Source organism: Apodemus sylvaticus, chromosome 11 (assembly GCF_947179515.1).
Source record: "Apodemus sylvaticus chromosome 11, mApoSyl1.1, whole genome shotgun sequence".
Classification (NCBI taxonomy): domain Eukaryota; kingdom Metazoa; phylum Chordata; class Mammalia; order Rodentia; family Muridae; genus Apodemus; species Apodemus sylvaticus.
The window spans coordinates 76,095,284-76,107,440 of NC_067482.1; the positions used below are offsets into that span (position 1 = coordinate 76,095,284).

General features: G+C 51.2%; 1 protein-coding gene across 3 annotated transcripts in view; it reads right to left on the reverse strand.

Moving 5' to 3' along the window:
- Positions 1-11,752, reverse strand: part of Rgs12 (regulator of G protein signaling 12) — a 96,811-nt gene extending 85,059 nt beyond the window's left edge. For 2 of the 3 annotated variants that reach the window (XM_052198528.1, XM_052198531.1), the window contains exon 1: positions 11,621-11,752. The gene's annotated coding sequence lies outside the window, so the exon portion shown is untranslated. The remainder of the gene's footprint in view (positions 1-11,620) is intronic. The other variant, XM_052198530.1, reaches the window with a different exon arrangement.
- Positions 11,753-12,157: the final 405 nt, after the last annotated feature.

The window sequence follows — 12,157 nt, forward strand, 5'->3', positions numbered from 1 at the left end:
ACAAGGCCTCTGCACCAGAATACACCACTGGCTTCTGACACCGGCTGCTTCGTGAACTACTGCCAAAGGCAGGGATAATCAGTCCGTCAGGTACAGACATCTCCAGGGAGTCCTTCACCTGCTGAGGAATCTTCTGTCTGCTTCTTCTCTGTAAGGACCCAACTCTTGGCTAACTGAACTCCAAGTTCCAACTCTGAGCTTTCCCTTAAAATCTTGCTATAGTTGAGGGTAGCATACGCCTCTAATCCCAACACTAAAGAGGCAGAGCAGACAAATCTCTTTTGAGGCCAGCCCTGTCTACAAAGTGATCCAGGACCATTAGGGCTATATAGGAAAACCTTGTCTTGAAAAACAAACAAAAATAAAAACAACAGTAATCTTGCTATCCACTCACAGGCCACACAGCCTACACCCAGACCTCCTACAGGAGCTGCCCTCCCTTTCCTCTCTTCCCCTCCCTACCTCTTTTCCCTGTACATGCAGCAGCCTCCTTAGGACGTTCAGATCTAAGGCCTCAAGCTGTCCCCACCACCCTTTCCCAGTCACAAGACCTTCTGATACCACTTCTGCTATAATGCATCCCACCCACCTTGGGTCCCCTCTCAAGTCAGTGTTCCCAACCCTTCAGTGTTCTTTGGTCTCTTCACTGTACTCCTAGACCTCTGAAACCTGGCCCTCCCTGCCCTTACGGCTCCAGCTCATGGCTGGCCTCCCGCTTGTCCAGCCTCTCCTCTCTTGCCCTGTCTCCTCTCTCCCCTGTCTCTAAGTACGGGCCCATCTGTCTAGTCATCCCCAAGGATCCAGTCCATGCTTTTCTATCTCCTGCAAGCAAGCCCAACACCATAGTCCCGGAGGCCAAACACCCTCAGAGACAAGGGTCACTCCACAGATGTCAAAGGAAGGCAGCCAGCTCATGGGGGCCCCTAGAGAGCATTCCAAAACCCTGTCAAGGACATACAGATACCAGAAGGTGCCACCTCAAGATAAAGTTATCTAAGCAATAACAGACCACCATAATAGATACTCTCCTAAGCCTAAAACATAGGCTGGACAGTGGCCAACCATAGCACAGAGCTGCGCACAGGCAGCCAGAGGGTTGGAGGCCCTGTCTCTCACCTACATCGGAGGAAATATGAGCTGCGTTTGTCTGCAAGGGTTCAGAACCCCTACCTCAAGTATGTTTGGGGTTGTCCAATTTAAATTGTAGGTTATGTGTGAAGAGAGAATTCTCTTCAGGACACCCTGACCGCAGCTGAAATTGAAGCCAGGTGCCAGCATTGAGTAGAAGGTCTGGCCTTGTTTGACTTTTTAAAGAGGGAGGAGCTAAGAAAAAGAAACCCAGAGAACAATGAGAAAAATCCTGTAGCTATCAAAAGAAAGGGATCCCCGCCCCCTGCCCCACCCTGTAACTCAAGGGCATGGGCTGTTGTGTTAGCACAACTCAGCAAGGGACCCCACTATCTCTGACCAGTCTTTAAATGAGCAGGCTTGGATCCTGGGAGAGAATAATGAGGCAATGTTGGGTTACCTGGTTCAAAATTAGTGGGTTGTTTCCAGAGTCAAAGACAGACATGGAGCTGTGAGCTCAAAAGTTGTGAGCAGAAAACATGGAAAGTGTCCCACAGAACCAGCAGAGCAAAAGGAAACACTTCTGAGCAGACACAAAGCACTTCAGCAGGGCCACACCTGAATGATCACGAACTCCATGCCCAGCCCACTAACACAATGGGCTGGCCAATCCTCACACCAGGTACCTATGTGGGCGTGCATGGCTTTGCCTGTTCCTAAGGCATAAACCTGTGGTGACTGTTGGAGGGTGGCCAGAAAGGGCAGGCGGCACCTCCATCTCATCTCCCCATGCTGGCTCCCACATGAGCATCTTCCTGCTCAGATCACCAGCTAGTCTCTGTCAAGGATCATCATCTGCACTGAACGGCACCAGCTCTAGTGGCAAGGGATGCTTGGGCCACTGTAGGGACCCAGCCCAGCGTCCTTACACAGGCATCAGCAGAGAGACGGCAGATATCTCAGCTGACTCATGGCCATTCTGTAGAAGCTAAACACACTGGAGCCCTGTGTATACTGTCCCCGAGTGGCCCAATTGGAGACAGTTCAGTCAAGGATGTGAGCACCAAGAATCCAATAGAGACTCATAATACTCTACAAACCCTGGCAAGTGTCATCTGCCTAGATGCCCCTGGTACCCTGGTGGGACGTGGCTGGGACCCAAATGTCCCAGAAAGTCAAGTACCCCCAATCTGCCTGTCTGAAGACTTCCTGTTCCCTTTCAGAAGGCTGTCTTGTCAGGCAGCATTCCCTGGCTGTCTTTCCAGGGGCACCTCAAACAGCTCTAATAAGACAAGGAGCAGGCTGCTGTGCCCACGTCTGCCCCACACATCAATACGAGAGCTTTCTCTGTGCCACGCATAAGAGAAACAGAACGGGCCCAACTGGGGAGCTAACCCGGGCCACAGGTCCTGTGCAGAGAATCTAAGAGAAGGCGCCATGCTGAGGCCGGCAGGAGCATGCTGGCTGCATTCCCCACCTCCTCCACCCTCTTCCCGGAACACTCTGCCCACCTCCCACTCTGCCGGGCCACTATCAGAAGCTCAAATCACCTGGGCTTACTTTCTGCCCTGGCACACTCACTCATACATGGATGTGTGGCCAAGGTGGTAGATTTCAAGAAGTGCTGAATGAAACTTGTCCCCCTCAAAACTCACATTAAGACTTAACTCCTCGATGCAACAGTATTAAAAAGTGATGGGACCTTGGACACATTAGGCCTAGTGGGAACAACTGGGTCATGCACCATATAAAAGTAGAAATGCTGGTCTCACGATAGTGGATTAGTTCCCACAAGAGCATGCTCTTCGGGTGTTTGGCCCCACTGGTGGCTTACTCTTGCTTGTGTTCCCATCTGTGATGCTAGATCACCACAGGTATAAGACTGACCAGGGACCAGTCATAAAGGTTCACTCAGATTTGGAGTTACATGAACCTCTTTACCTTATTGAATACCCCAGTGTTGACTATTTTTGTTACAGGGACAGAAAAGGGTCTATGGGAGTGCCTTTAGCAGTGTACCACATGATCTAGAGCACGAGGCACATCCCCACCCAGCTGCTCAGCAGCTGCTGAACCAGAGAAAGAAGGGTTGCCCCACAGTACCACTGGACGGAGGAACCTTCAGAGGTTGGATGGGCTTACTAGAGGAAGCTAGGGCATTAAGCTATGTTAAGGCTTGGATGTGAAATGTTGCCAACAGTCTTCTATTTAGAATACCAGTTGGTGGTGCTGTGTTGGGAGACTGAATCCTTTAAGGTGGGGGACTTCCCTGGAGGAAGTGGGTCCCTGAGGAGGTGACCTGAGAGTTAGCATAGTCCGGTCCAGCCCGAGATCTCGCCTCCTCATCTGCCCAGATATAACAGTCTGTCCTGCAGGTTCCCACCACCAACGATGCCCCAGCCACCATGCCTTCCACAGCATGGGGAACTCAAATCCTTAAGCCAACCCTGAGCCAAAGTCAACCTCTCCTCCTGTACTAACTTCTGCAGGTATTCTATCACAGTCACAGGAAATGTGGTGAGATAGGATGTGCCCTTGAAGGGGTACTGGAACTCTTGCTCCTTCCTGCCTTTGCTTTCTGGCTGCGGTGAGGTAACCTCCCCTCTGTGAGCACTTTATACAGCCTCAAGCAATGAAGTCCACTGACTAAACACATACCCATATCAATCATCTGGGATCTTGATGCACACACATTCAGAGGGAAACCAAACACCAGAGGACTGACAAACACCCTGGCACATTTCCCAGCTGCCCCTAGCAACAGGGCCTTCCATCCTCCAGGAAAGAAGACTAGGGCTGCCTCGCTCCCTGCTCCCATGCTCTTCTCCCATTACCCTGTGCCAAGCCCAATCAAATACCCCCACAAGTGCTGTGAGGACAACCGGCCAGGGACACATGAGCTCTCCAAGTTAGGCAGAAGCACAGGGGTCAGGACCACTCCCTGCTTACCCTGTTAAGACTGATACAAGCAGACAGCACCCTCTCTAGCTACCCATGGGGGTCCAGAGGTTCAGCAGAGCAGGCATCTATCACTGGTCACATCTACTGTCAGGCCAGTAAGTAATGGAGGGGCAAACAATGCACAGGTTTATCAGCAAGGCAGGCAGAAAGCCCCAAGTAGAGCCCAGTTATGCCGAGGAAATGTAAAGGACTCAAGAAAGAAGGACAACTTCCAGTCTCCTGTTCAGTGCACGATGGCTACCACTCCCTGGAACACTCCCCTGCATCTCTCTCCAATCCACACCCTCCTTACATCCAGCCCTACTCTGAGCAGCCACCATCCAATGGCGCCCAATGCTCCAGTGGCTCTGCTTCCAAGAGCCAGCTTATGAAGCTGCCCTGTGATATACACGATCTAAACAGATAGCCAGAGTCCCTCTAAAGGGACTCAAGTCATTGGCGTGCCAACAAGGAGATCCACAGATCCATCATGTTTCTCAGAAAATGATGTTCCACTACCAGATGGAACTAAAGGGGCAGACGGCCAGCCTCAGAAGGACAGTGGGCACTGGATCCTGTGGACCCTCCTAACAGGATGAAGGTAAGAAGTGTCTCAGCTGCAGCAAGAACACCTTCCAGGAGGAGAGACAACACAGGGAGGGATACTGTCCTTGGATCTTGACATTTAACAAGAAGTTTAGACTTCAGGGTGGCCACAGCTTTGACACCATCCCATCTCCCTTTCTTCACAATGAGCAGGAAGTCCTGCAGTGGTGGTGGTTTCACCTGACATTTGACCTGGGTATGGGCTGGTGGGCTGACACCCTGTCCCTTCGGTTTACTCTACGGATTAAGATCAACTGCTCTCCAGGGTTTTAGCCAGGCCCTCATCTACACAAAAGCCAACCCAAATGCTGTGATTCTGACCTGCTACCACCATGGAAGGCCATGGGAGAACACACTTTGTCTGTAGGATAAGGAACACTGGGACCAGCAAATGACCTGTGAGATGCCTATAACCAGCCTCCTATTTACCCCACCCTTAAGAGTCTTCTTCTCTTGGATGCAAAACGGACCCAGTGACTCATTTCCAACTACTAAAACATGGTGAAAGTGATGAGGTGTTACCTCCAAGGTCAGGTTATAAAAGGACTGTCTGTGGCTTTTATCTAGTCCTCCCCCTTCTCCCTCACTCTGAGGGAAATGTCGAGTTGTGAGCTTCCCTAACTAGATACCACATGACAGAGAGCCAACAAGATGGGAAGTCTGCCAGCAGCAGTATTAGCAACCTGGAAGAGGATCTTCTGGGCTGACAACTGCCACAGGAGAAAACTGGAAGCAGCTCCTCCCACAGAAGGTAGCTAGATCCCAACCTGTGTGAGCCCTGACCATAAAAGCATGCTGTGTATGCTGCTGTGCTAGGGACAACCTGCTATTCAGCAGTGGGTGACCAATGTCACAGAGGACACAAAATAAAAATGTCATCCCTTGATCTGCCTTCGCTCCACTATAAACACACACACCCCAGCACTGCCTACTCCTGGGTGGCCAGGCATGGGTAGGTGTTTTCAGACAGGTTCCCTAAAATTGAGTCTGGGACAGGATGACAGAGTAGCTGAGCTTCAACATCAGAAGCTGAAGTATGGCGGGGAGTGACTGCCACTGGACAGCCACTCAAGGTCTCATCATCCAAGTCTACTAACCATATTGACAAGTGAACAAACTCAGCTCAAACACCACATCATGGATCCAGACCTCCACTCAAAGACAACTCTCAGAGTCGGCTGTAAGTCCTTGGCAGCTGTGTTGCCAATGTGTTGGAGAGCAGCTCAGCAGCCACTGCACTGCCAGTGTGCCCAGACGCTGAGCAAGCTGGGTGGCACTCTCCTCCATGTTCTTCACTGGACATGGTTCCTCCCTGGTCTCTGCAAAGGCCAGATCTTGAGGTTTCAACATTTCAGGCTCCAAGAAACCTGAGGCCAAGCATTAGGACCACACAGACACCTCAACTCTACTCTTGTATAACAAGCCCCTTTGTCCCTGTCCCTGTCCCAGCTGGTCTTAACACCAAAGAGTCAATCCACTGACTGCTAAGAGGCAGCATAGAAATTAGGCATTAGGAATTCCTTTAAACAGTGAATCTGAGTTCATCTCTTTCTTATAAAAGGTTCCAAAGGAGAAAGGAATAGGGTGGTAGAGAAGAAAGAGAAGACAGCCATCTCCATTTCTCCACATACATACGATCATCACAGCTGCAGAATGCTGACAGGCAGAGGGATCAGAGGCAGCGCAGCTAGGCTAATGTCACAGCTGTCACATGAAACAAGCTTCAAACGCTGGCTGGGCTTAGATATCAGGCCTCGGGAGACAAGGCATAAAGATCATGGGTGGCTTTTACAGCCTGTCCCCAGAGGATTCACAAGTGCGCACACAGCTCAGTTCCCTGAGCACCCTCCAAGTGCAAGCCAAGCTGCCAAGCCCGAAGAGCTGTGTTTCCCATAGAAAGCAGAGCCAGGACTCCTGCATGCCTAGGGACCCCAGAGCAGAGAAGACCAGGAAAACAAAGCGTCCAGAGGTTGCAGGTGCCCTGCCTCCGGCACACAACCTGCCTGTTGTCAAATTTAGCAGCAAAGATAACGTCTTGAAATGCAAAAGGCTTGCCTTTCTAGTTTTGGAGCAACTATCATTTTTCATGTAAAGGCAAACCTATTCACAGAAACAAATATGTACAAGCTCCCAATATACAAGAAGTGAAAGTACAAGACGACCAGTGACTACAACACTTAAGAAGTCCAAAATGCACGCCTTCACATTGCCTGGGGTCACCTGCCACACTAAGGGCACTAGAGATCCCATTGTCTGCAGGCAGGCAGAGTCTCCAGCCACTCACAGGATCACAGGAGAGGTAATGTGAGAGAACGGGGCCACTGTGGGGCTGGAGGGGCACAGGAATCAATCGGCACTGCCTCTTGGGATTCTACACTGTAGCACTACAGAAACTGGCAGTGCCCACACAGGTAGAGGGCCCAGTTCTTTAAGCAGGGAAGGGAGTCATGAACCACAGGAGCTAACAAGAAGGTGAAGCAAGTCCACCTGCTAGAGGTCACAGACCTTCAGATGCAATAGCAGAAGCATACTGACTCAAGAAGTCAGCAGGAGTAGCTGGCTTTCGGCACTCCTCTGAGACCCCACAGCTAGCTGAGACCAGGACTGGCCCTGGGAATGGTTGCCATCCCAGCCCATGGCGAGTTAGCCAGAGGCCACTTGTCAACCCATTCCTCTGGGAGCCAGCCTAGGCTCCTGCATTTTGGAAAGGTGATAGGATATGCAGAAGCCACAGCTTGTCTGGACAAGGATCATCACTGCCAATGACCCTGCAGTGGCAATTCCAATCCCAGAGTCACATACCACTTCCAAATCTTTAAAATATTTAAGAGCCAACCATGCTGATTTTCCATTTCATTTTTATTTGACCTTTCCTCTACTTGACCTTTTATCTCTACTTGATATTTATTTCTGCTTGTGATTTTAAACCCAGCAAAGTGAATCTTTGAAGACAGAGGACTTAATTTCACAAAAAATATGTGACACGTATTAGATGCCACATAAAAGACAGCTTTTGGGCATCCCAGTGTCTCAAACACTATGCAGCAATATTTTCTCTGAGAAGTCCAACTAAAAGGGATAAGGCCATTCATTCCCTGGTGCCCATAGTTCCACCAAAGAGTCAGGGCTCCCCACCCCTGGGAGCACCCTGCCCTCCTGTTCCTAACTTTAATACAGTTCCCTCACAACTGTCTCCCTGCACCAAGTACATAAAAGACAAAAGAGTAACTTTCTAGAATTCTATACCCAGCTAAACTAAAAGGAACTAAACTGTAAAAAGGATAGCTTCAAAATCAAGAGGGATGGGCTCTATATAGCAAAACAAGGATGAAGTTGGGATCGGACGAGGAACCTGACCCACAGGAACCCAACACAGAGCAGACCAGCACAAGCAGCTCCAGCTGACAGCTCTATGCAGATCCTGGGACTTCAGAACAGACTGGAGCAAAGTCTTCCAATACCACCTGCTGTGGGTCGGACTGACATGAGGATATAATGAAATCCAGTTTTGGTACATCAGTGACTGCAAAACCAATGCACAAGTGCATGATGATGAGAGCTGTGTTCCAGGCTCCTGCTCAGCTCGGTGACGCCAGCTGGTTTAACAAAGACGCCTATTAAGAGGGGGTGTGGAGAGATGGGCTCAGTACTTAAGGGCTCTTGGTTCAATTCCAGGTCCTACATGGTGGCTAACCAACAATCATAAACACAACTTAGGGGATCCAACAGGCATGTACTTGGTTCACAAACATGCATACAGGCAAAATATCCACACACTCACACACACACACACACACATTTTTTAAAAGATGGGGCTTGAGAGGGACTGCACAGAGACCTGAAGACTCTACCCACCTTTGGTAAGAATCAAAAGGGAATGTATCAAGTAAATTCTAAGAGACCACAGGAGACATCTAAGAAAACAGACCACCTAGAGTGGTCCCTCTAGGGCTGGACAAGTGGTGCAGAATACCATTGTTTGTATTTAAACCCATGAGTTAGTCCCCAACACAGAAGATGTCTTGGAAGAAAACCTAAGACCCTGTCAGATGGATGGGTGTTGTAGAAAATACACAGCACACAATGTGTACACACGCATGTGACTACTAACTAAGGAGAGAAGCACATGGGGATGCCCTGATTACAGAGCTGGGACAGTGAGACCACAGGAAAACAAGAAAAGGAAACAAAAAGGATAAACGACATATTCCCCTTCTCTTTCATTTGCCCCCAGACCTTTAAAGACATGAAGTGGGGCTACTAGCCAGGTCAGTTCCTGCCTAAACAAGTGACTTCTCCATGGGAGAAGCTGGGAGCTTTAGAGTGGGAGCCCCTGAAAACTAGGAGCACAGCTCCCACCATGTGCCTATTTAAGCTTGTTTGAGGTTTAGGTTTGGGGGCTTTGTTTCTTTTTTAGATTCTGCCTGTCATTTGTTGTTCTTGTTGTTTGAGACAGGGATTCCATGCATAGCCCTGGCTATCCTGAAATTTGTTTTGTAGACCGGGCTGCCCTTGAACTCAGAGATCCACCTGCCTCTAATTCTGTTTTCTTAATTATATGTACATGTGTGTATATGCTCATGAATTCCAGTGCCTTAGGAGGCATTAGTTCTACAGGGAGTTGTGAGCTTTCCTATGCGGGTTTTAGAAACCAAATATAGATTCTCTGCAAGAGCAATATATACTCTTAGCCAGACACTGAGGCAACTCTAGCCCAGTGGTGTCTGCTGTGGAGATCTCACTCAACCCATGCTCTGGCGCCACACTCCATCCCTGACTCAGCCTCCTGAGCGCTGGGTGACAAGCTATTACTGCACAGATGTCTGGAGATTGTAGTTTTCGTTGGATTGTAAAAGGAGTGGGAACTACCACCTCCCTAAAGAGAACAGGACAAATGGCCACTCTACCCTTTCACAGCTGCGCATGCGTCTAGAAACACGTCCTCAAGGCAGTGAAACCACAAACTACTGCAGTCTTTGGTATGCAGGACCCTTGGGTAGACCCATGTGCCTCACCCTGGGGAAGGTGCAGGACTAGGCTGCTTCTCCGAAAGAAGGGAGAAACATTCCAGGGACTTCGAAGCTCTAAACTGAGGACTCTGGATCTCCTGGCAACCCTAAAAGTCCTCACAGATCATGGCAGAGCGAGGCTTCAGACAGAAGAGAAGGCCACGTAATGTTGGAACCAAGCCCTGAGCCTAAAGATGAGACCAGTCTCCATCTGACATGAGAAGTAAGGAGACTCTCCCTGATCCCCAAAGGCCATGTAGCCAGTGAGACCCACTGCAGACTTCTGGTACCCAGAGCCTTGAAGAATAAAGTGTTGTTTTAAGCCCCTAAATTTAAGCACTCTGCAACAGCTCAGTAGGAATCTAAAACAAGTGCTGACTAGTAAGTGTTTGCAGAGTTTCCAGCAAACTCACAAAAAGAAAGAAAAGGGTGTGTGTGTGTGTGTGTGTGTGTGTGTGTGTGTGCTGCAACCACCCTATACCATCACACACTTGCTGCCAGAGCAAGGCAGGGAACCCTCAACTAAGGCAACACTGGCACTTGGTCAGACGAGACCAGCATGCTGGGCCTGTCTCAGAGAGAGATGTCAAGTGACAACAGGATTAGAAACACAGGGCTCAGCCTCAGCCTCTCCTACCTCTGGGATCCTTGCAGGAGCTACTGCAGCAGGCTCAGGATCACCTTTGTGACCACCCACCCTCCCGTCCTCTGAGGTTGTTGTTCTAAATGCAAGTGAGCCAGCCCTTGACATGGGCTCCCTCCTGGGTGCCACGTCAGACCACAAAGTGCCTCCTGTCACAAGCTGGAACTCCACAGTGCACTGCAATTTGGTCTACTCAATATAAACCCTGCCTTCTCCTGATTCCTGCACAAAGATACACACACACACACGCCACCCCAAATCTGAGGGCCTTCCCTCAGTTCTGGTATTTGCTGATCTCCTTAGCCAGCTCTCCAGCCTTTCATCTTTCGTGTCAGAAGCAATCCTCCTCCTTTGCCCCATTGAGAGCAGGTTCCAAGAAACTTCACAGAAATGGCCTTATGTCTTTTAAAGATCCTGGACACCTGCTTCCTGCCCTCTAGGTCCTACCCCAGAGTCTTACCTAAGCCATTCCCCTTTACCCCACGACCTTCTCTGTCCCAACAGTGTCCCTGAAGTCGAGATCCTGCCAGCCTGAGTACTTGGTACTTGTCATCAGCCCCCAAAAGAAAAAGGTGTAACATTTTTACTCCAGTTTTTCTGGAGAAATTGTCGTGCTGACAACTGTGCTTTCTTCAGAAACTTTTACAACATAAGAGCAGTCCCTTGATTCAAAATTGATTTTGCTCCTCTCCCCTCTCCCACACACACCAGTTGCTTGCTGTAGACTCAAGGCTTCATTTCCAGGGCAACCTCCCTGATACCATCTCTCTCTCTCTCTACACTCCATAGGTCTGAGGCCATTTCAGGAACCTGGGCCCCTTCATCTGTATTCTATGGGTCAAAGCCCCTCTGTCTACACCCCTGGGGTCTGGGCCCTAGCTACACACCACCCCTCCAAAAGCTGAGCCCTCTGACTACACTCTACAGTGCCCCCCCATAGTCCACAGGTCTAGCCCCTCCATCTATACTCGATCTTCATTGTGGGCTGCCCTGCGTTCTTGCCCTACATTTCCTCAGTTCGGGTCCTTGGAAACGGTCTCTGGCCAAACAATGAGACCGCGGTCTGAGTTGGACATTAAAGTCCCCTCACGGCCAGCCGGGCCGGCTTCTGAGCCGGGTCAGATCCCGCCCGAGTCCGGTGGGCTGCGGCCCTGCGGAACCCGCACATCCGGCCTGCGCGGGACCCCAGCCGCAGCCCGCGCGGGCAAGTTCCCGGAGTCCCGCGCGAACAAAGAAGGCGCGGGCGGCGCCCGAGCTCGGCCCCACGGCCGGAGAAGAACAAGGCCGGGCCGGACGGGGGCGCGCGCCAGGGAAGAAAGACGCGCGAGGAGGCGCGCCGGCCCCGCTCACCTACCGGGCCGCCGCTTGCTCCCGCCGGGCGCCCGCCGAAAGCATCAACGGTCACCGCCGTCGCCGGGCCGGGGGCGGGGCTCCGGGAGGGGCAGGGTCCGGCCCCTGAGAGCCGAGCTCCAACTCCTGGGGGCGGGACCCAGTCGATGTAAGGTGGGGCCGAGGACCCAGGGGCGGGGCTAGTGGGGGCGGGGCTCATGGGGGACGGGTCAAGCCGTCCTGCACTTCGGGACTCCGACCCGCGGGTACAGCTTCTGGGGGCGTGGCTCCTGGAAGGGCGGAATCCAACCATTTTCGGAGGGTGTGACTTGGGGCTATGGGGGTGGGGTTCACTCGGGATTCACCAAGTTTAGGATTTGGTGGAATCAGGTTTTGGGGGACGGAGCTGGATGAGGGGACAGGTCAGGCCGTTGGACAGCTGCAGTCAGGGACCAACGGGGTTCGGCTTCTGGGGCCGGGCTCCTGGAGAGCAGAGCCTGCCTACTGGACAGCGGCTCGGGATCAGGCGGGATCGGACTCCTAGCACAGGAGTGCTCACGAA